The sequence below is a fragment of the Haliotis rubra genome, unplaced genomic scaffold, assembly GCF_003918875.1.
Source record: "Haliotis rubra isolate DU_JTF1 unplaced genomic scaffold, ASM391887v1 Scf435, whole genome shotgun sequence".
NCBI classification, from domain to species: domain Eukaryota; kingdom Metazoa; phylum Mollusca; class Gastropoda; order Lepetellida; family Haliotidae; genus Haliotis; species Haliotis rubra.
Genome location: NW_025767119.1, coordinates 569267 through 576405, shown reverse-complemented (window position 1 = coordinate 576405; position 7139 = coordinate 569267).

Genomic DNA, 7139 nt, shown 5'->3' with positions numbered 1-7139 from the left:
TTCATTTAGTGGCAGCTGCAACACTAAACGACTTGTAACCAAAGAACTTTTTCTTCCATGGTGGCACTATGAGACTCTGTTGATTCTCAGACCTGAGAGATCGCGAAGAATGATGACAAGTTTTATGGATATACAACGTCTTTCGTTCTGTGAAGGGCAACGTTTCGACATAGATTCTAATGTCGTTGTCAAGTTCTGAGAGAACGTGATGGAATGCACATACACACAAGGTCACACAGGTATGATGGGGCCAGATTGTGAACGCACTGATATGCCAGGATGAGGATTTCAAAATCCAGTCTCGCAGCTACTGGACTTACACAGTTCTGTAACTAAACAGTGTCACCTTTACATCGTACAGATCCCGTGTACAGTGTTCGCCATATAGCTTGAATATATGGCTGAGTGAGTGAGTGAGTGAGTTTAGTTTTACGCCGCACTCAGCAATATTCCAGCTGAATATATGTCTGAGTGTAGCGTTAAATAACAAACTAAAACTGAACGGTTTAGAATTTACCTTCTGCCACCCATGCGTGTCGTAAGAGACGACTAAAGCGATCGAGTGGTAAGTGGTCAATTGTTTTTTTATGTTATCGATCCTGTAGATCGATGCTTATGATGTCAGTCACTGGCTTGTCTGGTCCAGTCAGGAGTATTTACAGATCGCACCATAATATGCAATGCCATGGAAACCTAAACTCAGAAAGCAATTTCTCGGTTAGCGGAATAACTGTCAAACTATTTGCGTGTTTCTTTTTCTTTTTGTTTTCTAGATAATACCGACTCAGTCGTCTGTTAACGGTAAATTTTCGTACACGTACCAGGACGAATCTCCGTACATGCTGAGAACCATGCCCCGCATGACAGTGGATGAATCCGAGAGCCTGCTGTTCAGGGATATTGACGCAAATCTTTTTGTTATACATCTCGGACAGGTTGGTGTAGAGCCGCTCGAGGGTTTCTGGCATAGAGCATGATTATACAGGCTAACTCCGTTGTGTCGAATGTTCATATGTCGAATTCCCTCTAATAATTATTTCACGAGTGTGACGATCGTCGTAGTGCGTCCCAAGGTGATATTCCCTGTCATTCACACAGACACTCACCCACGGACACACGGACGGACGGACACACACACACACACACACACACACACACACACGAGTTAACACACACACACACACACACGCACGTACAGGTACGAGTTAATTGCACACATACACACGCACACACACGCACGTACAGGTACGGGTTAATTGCACACATACACGCACACACACACGTACAGGTACGAGTTAATTGCACACATACACAAACACACACACACGTACAGGTTCGAGTTAATTGCACACATACACAAACACACACACACGTACAGGTACGAGTTAATTGCACACATACAAACACACACACATTTAAACACATTCACATACAGAGATAAGCATTCACACACACGGACACAAACGGATACACACACTCACTCACACAAACACACATGCATACACTTACAAACAGACATACATATACACTTACACACGGACGCGCGCTTTGCTAAGAGAATAGTTGTTAATACATTCAGACATTTAAACTGACACATGTTCAGTGTAAGTGCAGTGATCACAAACACGACTTTAAAGCCTATTCCACATATCTCTCCATTCAATTACGATTCTATTGTGTCATGCTAGACTATAGTTGTACATACACACTTACACTCCAATATGCAACTGAGTACTTCGAGTTCTCACGTGTCTTCGCCAACATCTCATTGTTTCTCGTCACTGTCACTGTCATTCCGTTATCATTTCAGAACAAAACTCTCGTCGCGTTTGACATCATCAGACGGTACTAGGATTGATGTGACCACAACCACCGCTACTGCTCTCCATCGTCATCTCTTGTACGACGACCACTACTCCAACTACCAGTACCACCACGACCCTGCTACTACTACTACTACTACTGCTGCTGCTACTACTACTACAACTAGAAATTCTACTGCTACTGCTACTAGTTGGTACTGGCATTACCACTACTGTTACCACTGCTACTACTACTACTACTACTGTTGCCATTACTACAACTACTTCCACTGCTACTACTACTACTACTACTACTGCTACTGCTACTACTACTACTACTACTAGTAATTCTAGTGCTACTCCTACTACTTCTGCTACTAGTATTATTAATAATTAACGCTGCTCTTGCTAGTTCTGTTAATACGTTGCTTGTCTTCTAGGGAAACTGCTACAATGATTTGAATGTATTGCCACTTAGTTAATAAACGGCTTTTTCAATTCACCGCTGCAAAATGTGTTGTTTGGTCAATGGTAATTTCTACAAGGATACAACACTTTATTATCTTACACATACCGTGCTGGCAATCAGACCTTTCAAAGACGTGCTTTACTCCGCCTGTCATTACTTATAAAGTTAATCCCAAACATGCGTTTCATTTGATCACTTTCTAAAAAGTGTATTCTTTCATTGCTGGGCGAACAGCAGCACATGCCGAAAAGTCACTTGTCTCAGTAGACGCCACATGTCCTCCATGTGCTCCACCGGGTTGTAGTATCGGAGCCCCAAAACTGTCAGGATTCAACCTGACACCTATTCGAGGTCACTCATTCAAGGTCACTTATTCAGGTCACCCATTCAAGGTCACTCATTCAAGGTCACTAATTCAAGGCCACTCATTCAAGGTCACCCACTGAAGGTCTCCATCCCCGGTTAAAGGTCCAGGGTCACGCGACCGACACGTTGAATTCTGGATTGTCTTGAGAACAGAGGCGGACTCATGCGGGATGACAGCAGGGCACTGTGACGAAAACACTTAATTATCTAAATCTATGGTCATCTGACATACACATGCAAATCTCACTCAGATGTCCCTGTTACAATGTTAAACAATTTAGATATATAATTGCAATGGTTCTGTCACCTTTTAAATGAGGGGCGGTGGTTTAGCCCAGTGGTTAAAGCGTTCCCTCGTAACGCCAAAGACCAAGGTTCGATTCCCCGCAAGGGCCATTTTCAGAAGAATTTTTGCGTTAGTTTAAGAGCAATCATTTCATGTAACTTCAAAATTTCAATGGTGAAAAGTTGAATATTCAGGTCTATAGACAAGAGAATTCGCCAACACAACAGCAGCCTTTATTGTTGTGTTTCTGTTTACTTGAGTCCACAAGATGGCGTCAGTACTTTGTATGGCCACCATTGGCAGGAATTATTGCTCGGCACTGTCTCGGCACAGCGCTTGAGGAATTCTTCCCCACTCTTCCTGCAATACGATGGTCAGTTGTGGAAGTGTTTGAGGCGTGTTTTGACGTTGACGTACACGTCGATCGAGTTCATCCTATAGGTGTTCTATCGGGTTTAGATCTGGTGATCGGGAAGGCCATGGCAAGACATTGACGTTAGAATTGGAAAGGAAGGTAAGGTTCTGAGGTTCCAGTTCAGGACTCCACCGCAATCGACTTCTGACAGTTTGGTCTGAGATTCGTCTCAAACCAGGGATGTGTCTCCACGAGTGTGGCAAGACGATGACGCAAGTGAGCAGCCCGCGGCCGAATGTAGCGGTCATGTGCTTGGGTGGTAACTCTTCGGCGATCTTGGGCGGAATTGGTCTGCAGGAAACGATCCCAAAGGCGAGATATGGTGCTACTGATGAATGTTTTGAAATGTTGGGCAACTGCAGACTGCGACTCCCCAGCTTCAAGGCGGCCTATGGCGATGTTTCCATTGGCGGCACTCAGTCGTGGCATGATGATTTCCTCTTTTCAAGGCAAAAGCGAATGACAAAATTAAACACAATGTTTGCCCGTTCATAGTGATTCATACCGCATGCTTTCCCCCTTACTTGCATTTTCTTTTGCTCGTTTTCTTGGTGACGTTTTGGCGAATATTTCTTCAAACGCTTCTAAAACAAGGGAAAAAGTTAAAATTGCCTCGTTTAGGCTCTGAAACTGTTTACCATCACACAAAGATGACTGTTTGGAAAGAAATAGCATATTTGTATTGTTTGGGCCGCAGCTACAAGAATCCAATATTCTCAAAATCATCTGCGTTTCATTTTTTTTTTTTTTTGACGAGTGTTTATAATCTACATGCTATTTATAACACTAATAGCAAAAATATGTACAAAAGTAACATTCACATTTGCGAAATAATGGACAAGAGTAAAATCCACTGTAACACTGAAAAATGAAATCATACCAAGAGTATTAATGACGTTATCAGTCGTTTCTTATAATATTTTTAATTTGATACGTATTCCAGAAAACAATCTATCGACTGATATATCTGCAGTTGTGCCGATGTTAAAGGGACATGGCAAACATAAATAAAGTAAAACTCGGGTTATTCGAGTGAGTGAGTGAGCATGGTTTTAGGCCGCTTTTAGCAATATTCCAGTAATATCACGATGGGGAATCGAACCTGGGTCTTTGGCGTAACGCTTTAACCACTTGGCTACCCAACCGAGTTATTCGAGACTCTACACAATTGAAGACTCTACACAATTGAAAATGATGTACAAATTAGAAGGAATACCCAGGACCAAGCTTTTGCTTCGAGACATCCGGGAGTTCGACACAGCATTGATATTTATTGTATGACGGTCGATGTTGAAGGAACATACATGAATAAAATAACATTCGAGTTATTCGAGATTAAACACAACTGAAAGTGATGAACAAGTTGCAACTAACTTTGTCTCAGTCGGACCAACTCGTGCTTGACTGGCCTGTCCGGCTGCAATTTTGTCGGGCGAAAACGGGCGCTCCGGTCAGATGACCTCGCTCCTGACATGCCTGAATCTGACCAAGTCTCGCATGAGCGTCTGTCAAACAATCATTTTACGGGCAATTACATCGCCCCTGCAGGGAGCTTGATTTTATTTGCATGGTGTCGAATAAGTAGACTTGTCTCCCTTTATCTACAATGCTGTGCAAACAACCAACTTCGATTGCCTTAAGTGACGGACTGTTTCAATGGTGTCCATCTTCGTTGTCATGTCTCTTTGTTGTTGAACTCAGCAGTATTCCAGCTATAAGGCGGCGGTCTGTAAATAATCAAGTCAGACAATCCAGTGATCAACAGCATGAGCATCGATCTGCAAAATTGGTAAATGATGGCATGTGTCAACCAAGTCAGCGAGTCTGACCACTCAATCCCGTTAGTCGCCTGTTACGACAAGCATGTGTTACGACAAGCACGTGTTGCGACAAGCATGTGTTACGACAAGCATGTGTTACGACAAGCACGTGTTACGACAAGCACGTGTTACGACAAGCATGTGTTACGACAAGCATGTGTTGCTGAAGACAAATTCTGGATCTTGACGGCTATCTCCGATACGAAATAGTATTACGGCTGAATTTGTGTATTTTGAAAGTGAAATAAGTCGACGCCACGGGTCCTGTCGGAATAAAAGGACAGCATAAGAAACACGTCGACACTGCGACATTCAGCAATGTACTGCACAGAAACAACACCGGACAAAGTACTTCTAACCCTCCCAAGAGAGAGAGTGAGTGAATTTAGTTTTACGTCGCTTTAAGCAATATTTCAAACATTTCACTTGGAGTGAAAGAAGACTTTTCTACCACCGGACTACCGCAATACTACTCTAGGCCAATGACTGACTGACTGACTGACTGAGTTTGGTTTTACGCCGCTTTTAGCAATATTCCAGCAATATCACGGCGGAGGACACCAGAAATGGGCTTCACACATTGTACCCATGTGGGGATTCGAACCCGGGTCTTCGGCGTGACGAGCCAACGCTTTAACCACTAGGCTACCCCACCGCCCCCTAGGCCAATGACAACGTGTATGTATGTACTCCAGATCAACCACAGTCTATTCTGTGCGCATTCGTAACTACTCGTCCCTTTCCGTAACCTGAAAGTAGACTCGTATCCCTCTCGCAGCCATGTCCGGGAGAAATATTCCCCCAGCCAATCAGAATGCGCGTATGTAGAGAAGAAACTGGGTCAAAATAGGTCTTTGAAATATTTTTCATTTCCACTTGCATAATTTTTTTCCGTGACACTTCAAGTATATTCTAATTATCGCATAGTGCTTCTGGGTTTCCTGAATTTTTATAACGAGGAATTTTTAACATTATGGTAACATTATGTGCAATAAGTTAACTTTCGCGATTTGGTAAGCTGTGTTCTGATTTGTAAATCCAAAAGTTTAGCTTACGCGACCTTCTACTAGTTTTGTTAGACTCAGTCATCCTCGATAATCTCCAGGGTGTACGTTACGATCATTCTCCACTATACCCTGGATGCATCCACGACTTTGCCCGATAATTATATTACCTACCTTTGCTGACTTTTTATCCAATCAGGCTACTGTTAGAATGCGGAGCCATCAAAAGGAGGTAATATAATTATCGGGCCAAGCCGTGGATGCATCCAGGGTATAGTGGAGAGTGATCGTAACGTATACCCTGGAGATTATCGAGGATGTATAGCAGTGTAACGAATAATACTAAACGCAAGTTTACTTAGACTGCGTCGATGCCATGTGTGTTTTCCAGACGTAACACAATTTGTGTTTTTCAGATAGCTCTACACCAGCCCTAATACATGTTGTGCTTTACAGGTAGTTCCACACCAGCCCTAATACAATTTGTGCTTTACAGGTAGTTCTACACCAGACCTAACACAATTTGTGTTGTACAGATAGCTCTACACCAGCCCTAATACATGTTGTGCTTTACAGGTAGTTCTACACCAGACCTAATGCAATTTGTGTTTCACAGATAGTTCTACACGAGAGCTAATACAATTTATACTTTACAGGTAGTTCTACACCAGACCTTATACACTTTGTGTTTTACAGATAGTTCTACACGAGACCTAATACAATTTGTGCTTTACAGGTAGTTCTACACCAGGCCTTATACAATTTGTGCTTTACAGGTAGTTCTACACCAGACCTTATACAATTTGTGCTCTACAGGTAGTTCTACACCAGACCTTATACAATTTGTGCTCTACAGGTAGTTCTACACCAGACCTCATACAATTTGTGCTCTACAGGTAGTTCTACACCAGACCTAGTATAGTGAGTACCTCGGAGAGAGTTTTACTCCAGACCTAGTATAGTGTGTACCTCGGAGA